This window comes from Mesoplodon densirostris, chromosome 15 (assembly GCF_025265405.1).
Source record: "Mesoplodon densirostris isolate mMesDen1 chromosome 15, mMesDen1 primary haplotype, whole genome shotgun sequence".
In the NCBI taxonomy this organism is placed as follows: Eukaryota; Metazoa; Chordata; class Mammalia; order Artiodactyla; family Ziphiidae; genus Mesoplodon; species Mesoplodon densirostris.
In genome coordinates this window covers 20,621,770-20,641,997 of record NC_082675.1, presented here as the reverse complement: position 1 = coordinate 20,641,997, position 20,228 = coordinate 20,621,770, and positions in this window count along the sequence as shown.

Here is a 20,228-nt window from a genome sequence, read left to right as displayed (position 1 = left end):
AGATTTGAAACTGGATCTTTCCCACCCGCAGCTGGCTCAGAGCAGAGCTCAGTCTGATTTTTCTGTACCCTTCAGTGCCCAGCACAGGACCCAGCCCCAGACCCCAGGGGGCTGGCACTGGATGAGAGGCTGAAGTCAAGACAGTGCAAGACCAGCAGGAGCTCTGTCACTGCCAGACTGAGAACCTGGGAAAGCTTCGAGGCATTTGAGGCCTGACCCCAATGGCAAAAGGTGATGTCTGGTATGAGCTCCCCGGTGGCCCAGCGGCCCTGAGATAATTCCTGGGAAAGTGCCCCCACGGCCCTGTGCTTCCAAGGCGCTCCTGTCCTGGGGCCCAGGCTGGAGGCTCCAGAACATTCCTTACATTCCAGGGCTTTTCTCTGGGAGGAGGCCTCCTTCCCACAGGAGAGGACTGGGAAGATCCTTGGGTTTTAGGCTAAACAGCACCAGCTCTCCACGGCAGCCTCTGTCTCCCCACCGACCCCAGCTGTGTGGCTTTGACCCTCTTGTGACCACTTGGCATTGGAGATTCTGTTTATCTGCCATGGGACCTGGTGAGAAATGCCCACAGGGAGTTGACCACCAGGACCGCGGCTCCTGGGGTGCCTGCATTCAGGTGGGCTCAGGAGCTGGGAGGACAAGGCAGCCTGAGCCCCATTTCAGTGACTTGGCCCAGTTGCTCCCCCGTCACATTCTCAGGCTGTTCTACTTTCTGCCTGGATTCCGTTGGCAAACCTTACCTACCTGGCGCCAGTAGAAACCACAGATGTGGGAAAAAGGGATTGGGGACCCTTCACATGCTGATACTTTGCATCTCCTCTTATCAAATCCTCACAACTTCTTAGAGGGACATGGTGTTATCCCCATTTTACAGATGAAGAAACTAAGGCTTAAAAAGGGGAGATCACTAGCTGGAGGTCATGCAGCCAACGAGGGGTGGATCTGGCTGCTCCTGAGTCAGCTTGGGGCACCGCCCACTTTCAAGTTTCCAATGGCTCCCCATTTCATTCATTCAACAAAATCTTCTGGACCCCCAACTCTGTGCCAAGCACGATGCTGGGTGCAGCACAGGGTATAGCCATGAAGCAGGCAGGCATCATCCGTATCCGTATGGAATTCACAGACCAGAGGAGGCAGCACATGAGCAAAACAAATATGAAATCACAAACTATGTTCAGTTCTCCAAGGACAGGGAACACCCCGCAGGGAGAAGGAGTAACAGGAGAGAGAAGCCGGTGTGGAGACAGTGACTGGGCTCAGTCTTACTGGGAAGATGGACTCAGCATCTGGGGATGATGTACCCCTGTCGCCATGGTAACCATCTTGGACTTAGGATTCCCCATCCTCCAGCTGTGCATCTCTGGGCAAGTCTCTTCACCTCTCTGAGCCTCAGTGCCCCCCTCCCATAAAAATGGGGGTAGGGAAGCCCACCTCTCAAATACTGTGAGTGCTCCAGGAGCCAACACGTAGAAACCATTTAGCACAGAGCGTGGCACGCAGTAAGCACATGGAAAATGGCAACGGCCATCTTATGTCAACCCGGGTGGGCTGAAGCATGGGGTTTGGAGGTGGGATGAGGAGAAATGGTCTTGCCTGCAGGCAGAGCCCACAGCATCAGCTTGGTTCTCGGAATACTCTAGGGGGAGAATATTAGGGGACCCTGAATTGTCAGAAACACCAGTGTCGTCAAAATAAAGTGACCCCTGCTAAGAGAACCATGGTGAAATGGAAGCCAAAATCATAGTTTGCCCATTTTGCAGAGAAGAAAACTGAGGCTTCAAGAGGAGAAGTCACTTGGCTTGGCTTCTATTAAGAACAGAAGCCCTCAGCAGAAATGAGCAAAGCTTTTCCAAAGCTTCTGTCCAAAACTGCATTCTCTCCCGCCTTTTCCCTTCCCCCACCCATACCAGGCCCACCCAATGCCCTGAAACTCTGGAATCCAAAGAGTATCCCCACAGAGCCTCCCCCAAAAGCCCCAGAGAGGAACCAGGTTTCCAGTAGAGTGCGGTGGTCTTGGTGCAATGCCGTCACCTGCTGGCCATGCCTGAGAACTGCAGCTCTGGTTCAGCCACTTTGAGCACCTCCAATGGGCTCTGGGACCCTGCCTTCTAGGAACGTACAATAAACAAGACCAGAGACAGACAGTAAACAAGGAATCAGAGGAGTAAGCAAGGTCATGTCAGATGGGCACAAGTTTTCTGCAAGAAATAAACAGGTTTCTGTGACAAAGCAGCAGTTCTCAAGGTGTAGTCCTGAGGTCTGGGGACCAGAGAGAAATTAATTTGTCCATTTCATCTCCTTCCCTCACAAGTGCACGGTGGAGTTTTGCAGGGGCTACATGGACATATGACATTGCAGCAGATTGAATGCAGAAGCGGATATCAGAATCCAACAGACTCTGTCTTCTATTAAGCCAGACATTAAAGAGATTTACCGAAAAACAATGTCTTCTCACTAACTTTGTTTTGGAAACAGTTGTTTTTCATAAAGTGTTATTTATGTTAGCATGCAGTGTTTATTTTTATTGTCTTTTTTTAGTGAATTAATAAACAAGTCTTCTAAAAGTCTCAGTTTTCATTTCTATTATGGTAATGAATGGATAAACCAGTCTGTCTAAAACATCTCAGTTCTAACTTATAATATGGTAGACTCTCTCTATGCCGATTTCTCTCTCCTCTTTTTCTCCCTGGGAGGTGTTCCCTGTCCTTGAAGAGCTGAGCGCAGCGGCCTCCCCTGGGCTGTGAGTTCCACAAAGGCAGGGGTGATACCTGGGCTGTGAGTTCCACAAAGGCAGGGGTGATACCTGGGCTGTGAGTTCCACAAAGGCAGGGGTGATACCTGGGCTGTGAGTTCCACAAAGGCGGGGGTGTTACCTGGGCTGTGAGTTCCACAAAGGCGGGGGTGATTCCTGTCTGCTTCTATCTGTACCCTGGGCACCCAAGGTGGTGCTTCACACACAGTAGGGATAAGATCTTTTTAAAATTTTTTATTGGAGTATAGTTGATTGACAATGTTGTGTTAGTTTCTGCTGTACAGCAAAGTGAATCTGTTATACATATGCATATATCCACACTCTTTTTTAGATTCTTTTCCCATATAGGTCACTACAGAGTATTGAGTAGAGTTCCCTGTGCTATACAGTAGGTCCTTATTATCTATTCTATATATAGTGGTGTGTATATGTCAATCCCAACCTCCCAATTTATGCCTCCCCCCTTCCCCCTTGGTAACCATAGTTGGTTTTCTACATCCGGAACTCTATTTTTGTTTTGTAAATAAGTTCATTTGTACCACTTTTTTAGATTCCTCTTATAATATTCCTCATATGATATTTGTCTTTCTCTGTCTGACTTACTTCACTCAGTGAGACAATCTCTAGCTCCATCCATGCTGCTGCAAATGGCATTATTTCATTTTTTTATGGCTGAGTATTATTCCATTGTATATACATGCCACATCTTCTTTATCCATTCCTCTGTCAATAGACATTTAGGTTGCTTCTATGTCTTGGCAATTATAAATAGTGCCGCTATGAACATTGGGGTGCATGTATCTTTCTGAATTACAGTTTTCATTTTTTCCAGATATATGCCCAGGAGTGGGATTGCTGGGTCGTATGGTAACTCTATTTTTAGTTTTTTAAGGAGCCTCCATACTGGTTTCCATAGTGGCTGCACCAACTATTACATTCCCACCAACAGTGCAAAAGGGTTCCCTTTCCTGCACACCCTCTCCAGCATTTATTGTTTGTAGATTTTGTTTGTTTGTTTGTTTGTTTGTGGTACGCGGGCCTCTCACTGCTGTGGCCTCTCCTGTTGCGGAGCACAGGCTCCGGACACGCAGGCCCAGCGGCCATGGCTCACGGGCCCAGCCGCTCCGCGGCATGTGGGATCTTCCCAGACCGGGGCACGAACCCGTGTCCCCTGCATCGGCAGGCGGACTCTTAACCACTGCGCCACCAGGGAAGCCCTGTTTGTAGATTTTTTGATGATGGCCATTCTGACTGGTGTGAGGTGATACCTCACTGTAGTTTTGATTTGCATTTCTCTAATAATTAGTAATGTTGAGCATCTTTTCATGTGCTTTTCGGCCATTAGAAGGTTTTGTTGAATGAATGAAATGGGAAACCAGTTGAGCCTTGTGAGTCGGCAGAGCCCAAGCGGACTCGGGGGTGACCACTTACTATATGGTAGGATATAAAGGGGTCCTAGGACCAAAATATTTGAGGACAAAAACGATAGAATCACTATGGATGGGGTGGTCAGGGGAGAATTCTATGAGGAGATGACATTCGGCTGAGACCTCAGGGCCACAAAGAAGTCAGCCATGGGAAAAGGGAACAGCCAGTGCAAAGATCCTGGAGTGAAAAAAAGATAATTGCCTTAAAGAAACAGAAAGGCAGGCAGCCTGGCATCCCAGAGAGTAGGGCAGTGCCCAATATACAGGATGGACTCAGTAAATGGTTTCTAGGTGAATAAAGGGAGAGAAGGAAAGAGAGAGAAGGTGAGAAGAGATATGGATTTTCTCCGAGGCACTGTCCTAGGCACAAAGTAGTGCTATTTAAAAAATAAATTGATAGTGGTGATGGTTGCACAAGTGTTACCATTGTAACTTTGTAACTTTGTAATTCAGTACCACTGAATTGTGTACTTAAAAATGATTAAGGGGGCCTCCCTGGTGGCGCAAGTGGTTGAGAGTCCGCCTGCCGATGCAGGGGACACAGGTTCGTGCCCCGGTCCGGGAAGATCCCACATGCCGCGGAGCAACTAAGCCCATGCACCACAACTACTGAGCCTGCGCTCTAGAGCCTGTGCTCCGCAACAAGAGAAGCCACCGCAATGAGAAGCCCGTGCACCACAACGAAGAGTAGCCCCCGCTCGCCGCCAACTAGAGAAAAGCCCGCGCACAGCAACAAAGACCCAACGCAGCCACAAATAAATAAAATTAAATAACCATTTTTAAAATAAATTTATTTAAGATGGTAACTTTTGTGTGTTTTCCCACAAATTACAAATGAAATCTGTACCCTATTTTGTTGACTTTTAAGGCCATGGTCTTGAGAAAAGGCTGGCAGAGCCCACTCCTATTCCTTGAAAATGCCACTGGCTCTCCCCTCCCCACCCACCCCACCTCCAAATTATGCACCCACCTGCCTCTTAAGCCACAGTCATCCTTTGGGTGTGAGGTAGTTTTAATATCAAAATGGTATTTTCAACAAAAGAAACTACATTCGTGGGTGAAAACAAAATGCCAAGTTCAAACTCCATTGCTGGATCCACATAAAAATATTGTTTTTAATCAACAGCAGAATTTCTGTCCCCACATTCAGCATCCCCGGAGGCAATGACTTGGAAAATGTCATTTCTGGTCTATTCAAGTAAAACAGTGGGTCCCTGGGTAGATTCTCAAGAGGGCCTTTGGGGTCTTTTGTAGGGATGGGACCAGCCCCATCCCCTGCAACATATCCCTCCAGCTCAATACGTACATATCAATATCTACACAAGCACAGCCCCCCGGCAGGGACCACAGTCACCAGTCCCTCCACGCTGCCTATTAAAGGATTAAGCCTCCCCTTCCAGCTGGGAGGCCAGCTCCCGACGTCCTGCTCCTAACGAGCTGGCTGTTCAGTGGAGTCAAGGCCAGGGTGAGTATCAGCACCCCCAGGTCAGGGGGTGGAGGACAGAGCTGCCTTCTTGGGCTCAGCTTCCTCTAGTATTAAGTCAAGGACACACACACTCACACAGAATCCTAGAATCCCACCACCATCATCAGTCTCAAAGGTGGCCTAGTCCCAATACTTCTGCCTCCAGAAGGTTGGTTACCCACCAAGACACGTTTTTCCCTCCCTGGGACCAGCCTCTCGGAAGCTTCCTCCACGCATGCCTGCCCCCGCTTTGCAGCCACCCAGGACTAACAGGGTCCCTCTCCAGTGAGATTCTCCCAGCCATTAACCACATGCCCTCGGATCTTCTGGAGTGGCATGACACCAGGGGCTGGGGGTGATGTGCTTTTAAGGCTGTTCTTCTTCCAAGCTGTCATTGCTCCCTCCACCAGGCCCCTGCCTGGCAGGAACACAGCCCACCTTATGTATCTTAAGGTGGATTTGAGGGTCCTCCTCCTTTCAAGAACTTTGAACCAGTTTTCTAAAATTTGGCGAGAACGTATTAGAAGCTCCCCAGAATTCCACCTGTGCTGAAACAGTCACACGGTCAGCCTAGAACTCAAATCTAACCTCTCACCTCCTCAGATCACATCCAGAGCGCACCGCCACTGCCCCTGGGATAAACTCTCTGGCAGCACCATCTGGTATTTGTCCACTTCCCACCTGCCTCCTGCTGTGCTCTCCACGACCTTTCCAGAATTTCTTCGATCCTCTCTGATCCCCAGAACTTTGTGTCCGCCATTCCCGCTTCCTGGAACCCATCCCCACTACACTCTGCCCAGCCAGGGCTCGGCTTAGATGTCTTCCTCTTAGAAAATTTACCCTGACTGCCCACACCTCACCCTACCCCACCCCCACTAAATACGCTAGCATTAAAGTTCCTGAAGATTGTGTGATGTTTAATCACCAGTCATCCCCAACGCCTAGCACCGTGCCTGGCACGCAGTAGGTGCATCTCACCCTTGTCTGTCTCCTGGGTGCTTTCACAGCCCCACCATCCCTATCATGGCACCCATCTTACTGCATTACCTGTTTATTTTCTTCATCTCCCCCACTGAGTTAGATGAGCACTGTGGAAAAGCCCATGCATGGGTCGCAGACCCAGAGCAGTGCTGGGCACATAGTAGGTCCTCAGCAGCATCAAGTCTTTGTGGTTGAATAAAAAGGCCCCCAGAATGGGAGATGCTTCGAGTGAAATGGGGCAAGGCAGCCACTAGAGGGCAGCAGGCACAGGCTTTCCCCAGGGCAGGCTCCACCCCAGCCCCGGTTCTGCAGGCTCCTCTGGATGCATTCTCCTCTCCTTCCCTTTGCAGCTCAGACCTCTGGATCGCCCTTCAGGCCTCACCACCAGCTCTGCTAAATTAGCTCTGAGTCCCTGCCTATCAGAGAAGCTTTGAACCCCAGAGCAGTATTCAGTGACCCAAGCAACTTGCCTGCAAGGCCTCCAGGCAGGCCTCTGACCCTGCCCCTGAGCTGATTCAGTCCTCCAGGCCCTGCCTTGAGCTGTCCTCTCCCACAGACCCCGACTACCAGACTGAGCCAGCAAAACTGCCCCCTCTTCCCATCCCCCCCCCCGACCTGGTGCCCCCTCTTACTCCCACCCAAGAACCCCTGGACTCATTGCTTCTCCTCTCTGCTCCCAGAGGATCCTCCCCCAGCACTGAAGAGATCCAAACTCCCTTCCAGCCAAACTCTCATCATCTCAGGGCAGCTAAATTGCACAGAAGTTAGAAGAGAAAGCTGAGCTAATTTACACCAAGGTGTAAATGAGTGATAGATTTACAAGCGGTCTGACTATTCCAATCTAAAATTTTATGTCCTAGAGCTTCCAAAGCTCTAAAGTCCCCACATCAAGGACTCTAGGCCCTCACCTGATGACTGATAATTCCATACACAATGGCATATCCTCTGTACACACCAGACAGGCATATTTAGGGCCACCAACACTGCATCCACTATTGCAACTATCAGGCTATTATTTAAAAGAATCAGAGCCCAAATGCAGGTTATAAGGTGTTGATAGCATATGTCCAGTGGCCAAAATCTTGGGAGGCTGACTTTGTTTCTGACCCCACCTCAGCAGACACCACTCCTCCATCAGGCCTGAGCCACAGCCCAGCCCCTCCTTTAGAGTACTGAGAGCTTTCCTGACTTCAGATGGCTCTTCACCAGAGCAGTGACCACGTCCAACGACTAGCTCCGCCTCTCCCTGTGTTAGTCACCCAGTCCCAGCCATGCCGACATCCAAGCTGTTAATAGTAATAGTAACGAGATGGGTTAGACCTGTTGTTAGTCAGAAAGAAATCCACAAGCCGTTAGTTTCTGCTGAAAGGAACAGACCAGGAGGGTAGGAGTTAGTCAGGTGAAGGAGAGGTTAAGAGCAGGTCAGAGCCAGGCCAGGAGGCTGGAGTCCCCAGATGGGTAGGGTTGGCTGTTAGTGGTCAGCCCTCTGGGGCAGCCAGGGCGAGACAGGGATTAGCTGGGTGAGAGCAAGAGTTAGTGCAAAGGAGCCAGAGATTAGCCCAAAAAGACCAAGGTGCCCACTGGAGGTGAGGCATAAAATCACCCCCAGGTGTGGCCCTGGCTTAGCGGCTGGCGGGCTCTGGGGAGGCAGGCTGGTGTAGGGACATGGGTGTGAACAGGACAGGGAGCCAGGGATGAATTTCTGGCTGGCCCGACGGTCTGCAGGGCTCCGTGGGCGCCTGGGGTTCGTTTGCTGCTTCCCGCTTTCTCCTGCAAACCCCGAACCCAAGATCTGCTTTCTTGCCTGGTTTCTCAAACTTCCCTCCTGTGGACTGCCCTTCTCAATGACTTCAGTAGGAAAAAAGGCCCACATCTACTTCCAGTGTGGGAAACCCGGGTCTCCCAGCTCCAGGGATGGGAAGGGCCCCTCTAGCCAACTTCTCGTTCTAGGAAAGGCCCCTCTCACTGATCTCTTGGCCATTCCTTCTCAGCACCTTGTGATAAGGCCAAAAGTCCCCTCTCACTGACTTCCGGTGTAAAAGATACCCCTCTTCCCATCCTTCAAATGTGGGAAATGCCCCCTCTGGCTGACTTTCCTGTACTAAATGTTCCACTCAGTGATTCTCAATGCGGTTAAGACCCTTTCAGCAACTTCCAATGTGGGGAAATCTTCACTTACTGACTTCCGGTGTGGGACACGCCCCTTTACTAAGTTCCTGTGCGAGACACACCCCCTTGCTGACTTCCTGTGCAGGACACGCCTTTCATTAATTGCACCGCGCCTCTACCGGCCACTTGCCAATAGAGAAGATTCTACCCTCGCTTCCCTCCAGAGAAGGACACACAGGCGCCTTCTCTCTGCTCCCTTGTCTGGCAGGAGCCCAGAGCTCCGCATTCTAGACCCACAGGCCTCCACACTCACACCCCAGAAGTTGCCCTGCTCCCGTCCACTCCCAGTGGCAACCAGCCTTGTGCACAGAGGAGGGATGCTGTGCTCAGAGGTCGGCCTCCCTCCCACACCCGCAGGACCACCTCTTCCTCTGGGCCACTGGTGTGGTTAGTAGAACCGGTCCAGTGGACTCTGAACTCACAGCCAATCGGGGCAGCAAAGTGGGGCATCTGTCTGCAAGGTCAGCCCCAGGACATCTGCTTGCCAAAAGGAGGGGGACCAGCCCCGAGGGGGGGCCCAGAGCTCGGCAGGGCTGGGGTTAGTAAGAAGAGAAAACAGAGTTAGTAGGGGCTGGGTTAGTAAGTCAGAGCACAGCACCAGCGGACAGGGGCACCTCAGCAGACACACACTGGGAGTCGCTAGGAGAAAAGGAAGAACACACGCAGGTCCATTAGTTTGTTAAGGGGTGGTCGGGGTGCAGTTGAGGCCCCCCGGGGTTAGACGGGTTAGTAATTGAACAAAAGAGCTGTCTACGGAAAGAAAGCTGAAGAGGAGGAAGAGTGTGGGGAAGAGACGGTTAGGGGTTCAAAGCAAGTGTCCAGCCCCAGGCAGAGGGGTCTGTGTGCAGACCACCCAGAGTGACCAGGGTCTGCCAGGGTACATGTTGGGTCGGGTTTTCTGGGTCTCCCACCCCTGCCCTCATATATATGTTTTAAGCATCTGCCATGTGTCAAGAGCTTTATATTCCTGGGAATTCTCACTGCCACCTGTGAGGTGAGGAACAGGCCTCCCATTCTACTGCCGAGGAAACTGGGGTTCAGAGAAGTGAGGTGACTTGCTCAGAGTCACCCAGCAGGAAGCAGCAGAGTTGGCGAGTCCTGTTTGCGCGCCCTGTCCTGGAATGTGGGTCTGCACAGAGATCCCAGGCCCTGGGCAGGGGCTTCCGGAGCCTCGTCTGCCCCACATCCTAGCCCCTGGAAAGGCCCACGAGCTGCAGGGTTAGTAGGGTCTGGCTGCAGGGGGTTAGTAGGGCATGCTCGGGCCTGGTTAGTGGGTTAGTCAGTTGGCAGAAGGCCAGGCACCTCGTCACACGCCACAGCGTCCCGGCCGAGCCCTGGGTTAGTAGGTTAATCACACCATGCAACACTGCCCCAGCCCCTCCAGCTGCAGCTCCAGAGGCCTCCCGCCCCCACCAGCCAGGGAGCCGGGTCTGACCAGGGCAGGGGGTCTGCCTCCCAGCTCCTCAGCCCCACCAGAATCAAGGCTAGCCACGTAGACGCTGCCCAGAGGAATTTGGCTTCCCTACTTCTCAGCTCTGGGCCTCAGGGGCCCTCCCCCACACACTTCAGTTCCCCTGAAAATGGACCCTGCTGCTTCTGGCTGGAAACCCCCTGCCTGGTTCTGGTCATCCCCTTCCCAGAAGGCTGGATCCTGTCACACTCAGGCACGCGCACACACACCAGCATCTTCCCGCAGAAAGTCTGTTGCCCTAGAGCCACCGGGTCCAGTGGACAGCTTCTCCGTCCCTTATTGCCAGGCCTCTGGCTACTCCAAACAATGGCCTGCCCTCCCCCAAATACTAAAACTGCATAGAGCTCACCTGGCTCCTGGAACCAAGTTCAGACTTCCCAGCCCCAGGGAAAGGGCTGCCTTTCCAGCCGCTGCTGAGTGTGCCCTAGTTTTGTCATCTCTTTTCACAGTTGTAATTTTCCCACATAAACCCCCATGTAGACTCTCCACGGTTCTAAGTGATGCTCTGTAAGAAAAGGGTTCTGTTGCCAGTAAAGTTTGGGGGGAAACACTTAATCTTCTGTCTGTCCTTGAGTATTCACAATTCCCATCAGCACTTTCAAAGGCTCTGATAAGCCCCTGCACTACAGAAACCTACTGAATTTGAACTTTTTTTTTTTTTTTTAAAGAGCAATGACGTCTCCTAGAACTTACTTTGGGCATCTCTGCTCTAATTTTCCCTTGGAAACTCTCAGCTAAACCACATCTTTCTCATCCTGCAAGGTCCTGATTAGTTCAGCCTCGCTGGGAAGCCTTTTCAGCCTACTCTGGGGTCTTACTCCCACCCACTCAAGCACCAAGAACCTGTGCCTCAGTAGACTGTTTTCTGCCCCATCCCCTAATTCTCTGTGTGAGCTGGTTTTCTCCCACTCGGCATGGCTGTGAAATCCTGCAGGCTTGAATCATGGCCATATCTACACTTATATTCCCCTCAAGCGACTAGTACAGGGAAGGGCTCACGGTAGGTGCTCAATTCTGATGAGAGGGGTAGATATTAAATCCCCCAGGAAGCCTTTGGAGCTACTATGGAGGCCATGCAATGCAGCCAATTCCTCAATCTGATTAGAGAGGGATATTAAAAATACAAGAGGGGAAGCCCTAGTCAGAAATGCCTCTGGATCAAAGATGAGGAGTTTACAGTCCAGAGTGCCAAAAAGAGAGAAGCCCTAAATCTAAACTCCAAGATGGATGAGAGTGTTTATTGAGCACCTACTAAGAGTCAGGCACTGTGCCAGGTGCATGATCTCACTGACTTCTCCCTGTGCCCCACCCCCACCCCGCGCCCAGGTGAGCAGATGGCTCCAGTTTCAGAGGGGAAATTGGACTCACAGGGGTGAGGTGAGTTGCCAAGGTTGTACGGCAGACTGCGCACCCTCAGACTCCAAAGCCCAAGCTCTTCCCGTAACAGCCCTCTGCTGGGGGCTCCTCCTCGCTGCACTGGGTCTGGTGTCTCCCCGAGGCCTCCAGGGCCACCCTAGCACAGAATCTCCCAATGTTTCTACTTCCCATGCCTCTATTCCTCTTCCTCCTCCCTACTGGAGGTGGGAATTCTAAAGGGGAGTTGGCTCCAGCTGTCCATGTTTGTGGTGACCACCTGCTGTGGACTGAATTGTGTCTCCCCCCAAATTCACAGGTTGAAGCTGTGACCCCCAATGTGACTATATTTGGAGATAGGGCTTTTATGTAGGTAATTAAGGTTAAATGAGGTCATTAGGACGAGGCCCTAATCCCATAGGACTGGTGCCCTTATAAGAAGTAGAAGAGACACCAGATACCTATTTCTCTCTCTCTCTGTCTCTCTCTCTGTCTCTCTCTTTCTCTCTCTCTGTCTCTCTCTCTCTCTCTCTGCATGCACAGAGAAAAGGCCATGTGAGAACACAGCAATAAGTTTCTATCTGCAAGCCAAGGAGACAGGCCTCACCACAAACCACCCCTGCCACTTTGATCTCGGACTTCCAGCCTCCAGAACTATAGGAAAATGCACTTCTGTGGTTTCAGCCATCCCAGTGTGGTACTCTGTTACGGCGGCCCAAGCTGACTAAAACAGGTCCCCTCCCCGCCCTGGGAAAAGGACGTTGGGGCTCTTAAACGTGCCTAAGGAAAGCCGAGGCAGCTCTTGTGCCAGCACTGGGACTGGCCCCGCTGCGGGGGCTGGAGGGAGTGGAGAACGAGGAGGGGGGTGTGCAAGTGAGTCTGCGCCGCGTGATGGGGAAGCTGCATGTGTGGGGAGCCTGCCCTGCCTGCCTTTGCTCCCCAGGGACAGGGGTGTGGCAAGGGGCAGGGTCTGAGATTGGGCTGGGGTGAGGCTGATTCCAGACCATTCCCTTTGGATGTCGGGAGCAAGGCCAGGTGTCTGTCTCTTTCTGGTGAGCGCCACCACGCACACCCCTCCCCACCTCCAGCCTGGGTCTCCTCATGTCTTGGAAACTCTCTCCTTTCAGGAGAGCCCCTCCCAGAGCTCCATAACACTAGGGAAATGCCCAAGCTCCCCCCAGGCCCACCTGCCTCCTCCTGGTCACCATCAGGGAGAGAAGCAAGAAGCTTCACAACCCATCCAAGAAGCTCCCACAAAAACGAGAATCACTCACACAGCAAACGGCGCAAGACAGACTCCAGCCCGTGGCGCCCCGGGAGCTGCATCCACCCTCCATCCCACTGGGAGCTCCTCCCTGACTCCCGTCCCAGGTTCCTGCCCCTGTCCTGTAGAGTCCTTGGAGACCCAGCCTTGGCGAGGGTGTGGTCAGCGGGGCCTTGGCCCAGGCCCAGCTCTGCCTGGTCGCTGGCAGGGATTCAAGGAGAAATTAAGTCCTCACGGGGTCAGGGAGGGCCTCGAGGCCTGGACTGTAGGGCCCAGCAGGCAGGTCCAGACAGAAGCGGAGGGGACGGTGGGCTGCCAGCCTCCCTCACAGCCCTCGCGCTGTCGTCCAGAGCCAGGTCCTGTACCCGGCTGAGCACCAACCAGGAGGGGCCTTTATCCCCAGGGGGCTCCAGCCCAGGAGTTGGGACGGATGAGGTCTCCAGGGAATTGTCCAGGGTTCCAGAAAACCACCAAAGGCTGCTCCCTGTGTCACCGTGGCCAGAGTCCAGGGTCACCCGGGAGTCCTGGAGAGGCAGCCGGAGCAGGCACAGCAAGTGAGGATGGGGGCCTAGCCTGCACCCCGGCTTCCCACAGCCGCACCTCTGAGGGGCCCCTTCAAAGACCCCCAGTCTCCCTCCTGTGCCACCAAGACTGAGACGGGCGGCGTGAGGGCTTCGGATGCTCATAACGCATACAGAGGGTGCCCCATCTTGGCAGGGCTCGCATAAGGGCTGTAAAAGCAATAAAGGGGCCCCGGAGCCAGCCCACAGGCTTCACGGGTGGACAAGAAGCAAATGTCCAGGTGGGCAGAAAGGGCCTTCAGAGTCCTCGGGAGGCTCGGCTTCCCTTTACAACATTCCCGCTGAGGGGACCTCGGTACGCCTCTCCCCCAACACACGTACACACACACACACACACACACCCCTCCCAGGACAGGGAGCTCATTCCCTCACAGAGACTGTGATAAAGCACGTTCTTACATGAAGACCTGAGGGGGCGGGACCGCATCTCATGTTGACCTCCGGATCCTCAGCTTCTAGCCGGGAGAAGGCGCTTGGTCCATGTTTGCGCTGGATGAAGGCATGTGCTGAAATCTCTGCCGTGGACCCACCCGCAGTGCTCTTGATTCAGTCCCATCACCTCCACAAGACCACGCACGACGGCAGGAGTGTTTGGGCCAGACCTGGGTACCTGGGCCTGGATGGGGGGAGAATCAGCCTCCAAGAGACGAAGCGCAGCGGAACCCCTCCCTGACACCTACCCGGGCTTACCTGGCAGCGTGCAGCTCCCAGCTCCTACCCTACGCAGACCCTACAGGTCCATCCTGGAAGACAAAAGAGCCAACCACAACACAGGAGAAAACCGCACCCAGGCCCCCTCCCCAGCCCAGGCCGGGCCGCAAGTCTCTGCTAACAAGATGGCCCCGCCCCAGGAGCCAGGGAGGCCGGGCCCAGGCACCGCGCCCACCACCTCCCTCCCTCCCTCCCAGCCCAGAACACCCCTGGCTCCCTTCAGCCGCCTCCCTGTTCCCAGCTGGCAGCGGAATGTGACCCCAGAGAAAGGGGAAACATCTTGAGAGCAGCAAACAGAGCCGGGAATCTGGAGGTGTGGTCCCAGCTCTGTCACCCCGTGTAGCCGTGGGAAGTCTGCCCCTCTCTCTGAGTTGTGGAGCCCATCCCGTCCGGACACTCACCCAAAGCGCACAGTAATAACCCGTAGTTTGAAGCAGTGGATGGGACGTAGGAAGCGCCCTTCTGCTCAGCCTCAGTTATCTTTATGCCCCCGCCCTCATCTCCCATTCTCTCTTCTGATGCCCCAGAAAAAGAAAAGCTTGGGGAGTCAGATGGTGGGCTGGGGCTCTTCGATGACTACCCCAGGTCTCCAGTCTGGAGAGGACCAGAGAAAGCCCATGAGTCATGAGCCAGGACCATCTCCCAGGCTTTGCTTTCAGTGACAGCTAAGCTGTCTTCATCCACTAGCAGACCTGCGCCAGGAGAGTCAGGGGCCCTCCTGGCATATTTTCAGAGCTTGCTGTCAGCACCTGGACTTAGGGCATGGGTCCAGAGCTGGAGATGTACTCAGACCCTTACACGGCGAAGCACGTGCCATAGGGTCACAGTGCCAAGGTCCCCACTTGACTGCCAGGCAAAGGAGTCCTAGCCAAGTTTTATAAACATGATGACAGAGGGTCAGAACTGAGAAGGGAAGGGCCAGCCCAAATCACCAGGAGTCCCCAGTCTCCTTCTGACACCAGATCTACAGGTGCTCAAGATGAAGTCATTAAACTCAGTTCCTCAGAAGTTCCCGATGGTGGAGTTTGTAAAATACTAGCCTTGATGCCAAAAGTGGGGTAGGAAAATTACTTTCTGGGGCCCCATAAAACGGGGACAAGCTCTTTCTTTGTGGCATAGAAGTGAATGAGCCGCAGCACTGATTTCTCCCCCGACTTGGGGATTCGGGGATGCTGTACTTTCAGGTACAGACCAGGAGAGGGCAGGCTGGTAGGCTGTGGGCTGGTAAGTTTGAATACTTATCTGCAAGGCTGCTTCCCAGTGTGGTCCCGAAGAAAATTCCTTTCTTTTTCCTCTATCCCAGGAACCTGCTGCACTCTGTAAATAGACCCTGCATTGCTCAGAGGAACATTGTTTAAACACAATAACCCTTTCCCCTGACCCTGTAGACCCAGAATCCCTGTTATGAATAAGGCAATAGAGGTTTCAAGGGGAACTTTAGCTCCTGCATCAAGCTGACAGCTGTCTAGGAGGGTATAAAGGGCTCTGAGGTCAAACAAAACATGGGTGAGATTATGGCTTCCAAACCCCACGTACCCGATGTATGACTCAAAGTTAATTATTCTCGAAGGTTTAGCCAGTGCCTGGCACACAGTGCATGTTCCAAAAATTATTTTCCCCAGTTAATGATTTAAACTTTGAGTAAATCTTTGTGTAACACTGATGTCCCAGAAATATGGGCCATATTTATCCTTCAGGATTATATGTCTCCAGGGGCAGGGGCTGTATACACCCCACTTAGGAGGCACGGATTAAATTTAAATCCCCTGTCTTGGTGAATGGATAAATAAGCTGTAGTACACTCATATAATGAAATCTACTCACCAATAAAAAGGAACAAACTATTGCTACACACTATGACAGGATAAACTTTGAAAATATTATACAGGGTGAAGGAAGCCAGGCCCAAGAGACCACATGCTGTATGAGTCCATTTATATGAAATGTCCAGAAAAGGCAAACCTATACAGGCAGAAAGCAGATTACCAGCTGCCAGGGATTAGGAATGGGCTGGGTTTAACAGTAAATGGGGGTGAGGGATCTTACTGGGCCAGTGGAAATGTTCTAAAACTGATGTGTAGTGATGGGTACAGAACTTGGTAAATTTACGAAAAAGAAACATTGAATTGTGCACTTGAAATGGGTAAGTTATATGATAGGCCTCCATGAAGTTAGACAAAAAAAGGGTGAATTACTGACACAGGTGATAACAGTATGAACCTCAAAAACATTATGCTGAGCAAAAAAAGCCAAGAACAAAAGATTCCCTAACAATGAAACGTTAGGAAAAATGTCAAATCTATAGGTATAGAAAGCAGGTCAGTGGTTTCCTGGGGCAGGGGCTGGGAGGCGATTGGCAGGGGGACATTTTAGGGTGATGAAAATGTTCCATATCTTGATTGTCGTGGTGGCTACACAGGTGTATACAGTTATCAAAACACATTGATGCTTTAAATGGGTGCTTTTTTTTTTTTTTTTTGCGGTACGCGGGCTTCTCACTGATGCGGCCTCTCCCATTGCGGAGCACAGGCTCCGGACGCGCAGGCTCAGAGGCCATCATCCCAGACCGGGGCACGAACCCGTGTCCCCTGCATCAGCAGGCGGACTCTCAACCACTGTGCCACCAGGGAAGCCCTAAATGGGTGCATTTTTACTGCATGTAAATTATACCTCAATATAGTTCGCTTTTCAAAACTCACTTAGATGTGATGACAGAGGGCAAGAATCAGGAAGGGTCAGATCGAACGCCACACAGGGACCTGGTGGTGGGCTCCCAGGTCCCAGCATCTCAGCTCCCACTAGCCCACACAGACTCCACCCCACCCCTACTTCAAGCCAAGGTCGGGGGCCCCATCAGGAAAGCTTCGTTCCAGGGATTGGACACCAGAGAATCCTAGAGGTCCCTCCTATTGCTGAAATCCACAAGGTCTCCTGTGTGTGTGGATTTCGTGGTGGACCTGACCACACAGCATGAGGCTGGTCTCCATCATCCCCAGGGGTGCACAGAAGGAGAGGAAGGGTCACCTTGGTTACTCCTTTGATGCTGTTAGGGTCCTGGTGGCCACGTGAATGTGTCTGGTACCACATGGTGGGCAGGGAGATGCCTCCATCTGTCATTGAGAGAGAAAGAAAGAGAGATGGGGGGATAAAGATGTAGCCATGGGCACATCAGACAATAGATGCCAGGGTCCTGTTCTGAAATCACAGCATTTGCCAAAACTGATCTCCTTGGGTGCAGATTAGAAGTGAAATGAGAAACCAGGAGGTATCTTGGTGGGGCCAATGCCAACCAAAACATCCAAATGCGTTGGAAAGGACTTAGGCTTTACACTGTGGCTTCCCATCCTGCTCTGCCACCTCTAGCAAATCCGTTGCTTCCCTGGGCTGGTCTTCTTATCCACGCAATGGGGATAATGATGGTGCCCACCCCACAGGGCTGTTGTGAGGATTACATGAGATGATAACTATTATTTATTAGCTTGCGTTCTCTTATGATCTTATATTATTATGACTACCGTTGTCCACAGTGCTCATTAATACCATCCATGGATACTCATTTTTTTCCCCTAAAATCTGCACTGTTCCTGGTAACAGACGACCAGCTGCCAGGAAACATGCATTTGGTTGCATTTTAGGATCCCTCTGGGTTTGGGGTTATTTTTTTTCTCTGACTCTGGAATAAAATAGCTGCTCAGAGAGCTGAGGCATAGGAAAGACGTTGGCCTAAATTGCTTTGGACGAGTGAGTGCTGAGACACAACAGAAGTTCCTGGGAATAAGCGGATGTGCAGGGTGCCTTGCAGGAGACTTGCACAGGCAGAGGCTTCTGCGCATGCGCAGAACACACTGTTTCACAAAGTATTCAAATACAACCTACACAAAAGAGGAGCTTCAGTATTCACCTCTTCCTCAAACAAGGGAACCCCCGAACTGCGGGTGGGGGATGCCTTTACCTGACAGAACAATGAATGGGGTTTTTATTCCCATTTTACAGATGAGGAAACTGAGGTTCAGAGTCCAGTGCCTTGCTCCACGATTACCCAGCTAGAAAATGATGCCTCTGGATCTAACCAGGCCTGTTGAACCCCTAAGGGGCAGAAGGCTCCTGTTCAGATATGGGGGTGTGGGTTAAAGGAGAAAAGATCTGAGGAAGGGATGTATCAAATGCAAACAATAGTCATTAGTGTTAGTGTTACTGTGAGGGAATCCCTGATGATTGCTAAACCATCTGGGTCAGTTTATTCCAGTGGCTTCTGTAGTCTTCAGGCAACTGATTATGTTCACTTTTAGGAGAGGAGGTGGCGTAGTGTAATAGATGCACAGACACATTTCACAGCCATACTAGTTCCAGGTTCAAATCCTGACTCTACAACTAACATGCTGTGTGACCCTGAGTTAGTCACTTCACCTCTCTGAGCCTCAGTTTCCCATCCGTAATGCCCAATTCCCAGCCTTATCGTGGAGTCTCCAAGAGGCAGCACCCAGCAAGAGCCTTGGTAAACGGTTAATAAATGGCAGCTGGAGTCAGTTACCATTAATCATCTACTCCACACCCCTGAGTACAGGATGGCTCAGCCCCTCCCTCCCCTCCATGACTCACCTGGTAGCTTCCAGAGCGGCCCACCTGGCACAACGAGGGAGCAAGGAACACCTGCCTCATCTGATCCAATCAGCCTGGAGAGGGATGAGGAGACATGTCACCCTCAGCCGGCCTTTGCCTCTGCCCCTGAGTATCGCTGGCTATTGTTCCACGGAGCTCCAGCTGACAGATGAGCCAGGCCTCAGACACACGGGGAAGGATCCTTTCCAAACAAAGGACTAGCCTTTAAGTTATTCACCAGCCCATTGAACCTGCACAATGGCCCCAATGCCCCAGAAACACTGCTGCTCGAACAGCCTGAGTTTCACCCAGGAGAGGAACCGACAGCCCAGTACAAATAAAAGCAAATAACGAAGTTTTCTCTACAAGATTCAGGGGCGGTAGAAGTGACCTGAGCTGACAGTTGATGCACTAAAGCAGCAGTGTCTTTACTGGGTGTCGGGCACTTTACACATACTGGTTCAGAGCCTCACAACAGCCTTTTAAAGCAGGGATTATGATTCTCACTTGACAGATGAGGAGACTGAGGCTCAGAGAAAGGAAGTTACTTCCTCCTGAAACTGACAGAGTGCAGGTGGGGAGGAAGATTCACACAGAGATCTGTGTAACTCAATGCCTTCTCTTTCTACCACACTGCAATGCATCCAGGAGGGATCAATTCAAAGAGCAGAATCCTGCCCTGGGTGGAAGCAGGGATCAGGTCCAGAGAAAGGATCTTAAACGCAGAGATGTTAAAAACAACTGGCAGGACCAATAATAAGGAAACACCAACCCGCTTACAATGATTTCTGCCAAGGGCATAAACACACAGAGAAACACCTCTGATGTAACTTTTTTTTTTTTTTTTTTTTTTTTTTGCGGTACTCGGGCCTCTCACTGCTGTGGCCTCTCCCCCCGCGGAGCACAGGCTCCGGACGCGCAGGCTCAGCGGCCATGGCTCACGGGCCCAGCCGCTCCGCGGCACGTGGGATCGCCCCGGACCAGGGCACGAACCCGCATCCCCTGCATCGGCAGGGGGACTCTCAACCACTGCGCCACCAGGGAAGCCCTCTGATGTAACTTTTTAAAAGCAGTATACATAGAGCACAATTTCAATTAGTATCTTCAGGAATAGAAAATATACTGCAGGGGAATATGTGAAAATAGTAAATACAGTAGTTATTCTTGGGTAACGAAATTATGGAGTTTTCATCTCTTTTTTTTTTTTCAGTCGTTTGCAAATCTTCTACAGTTACCATGCATTCTATTAAACTCACTATGGTCGTTTTAAAGATCACCAAAAAAATTACATTTTTGAATTCATTTTGAATGTCAGCATAGAGAGTGTTTCTTCTAAAGCTCGTGGTACGAAGTTATGCTTCCTTGTGGGGGACTCCGAAGACTTCACCCCTCTCCTCCCTGAAGGAGTGGAGAGATGCGCCAAAAATGCAGCAAGAAGGTTATAGGGTAGATTTC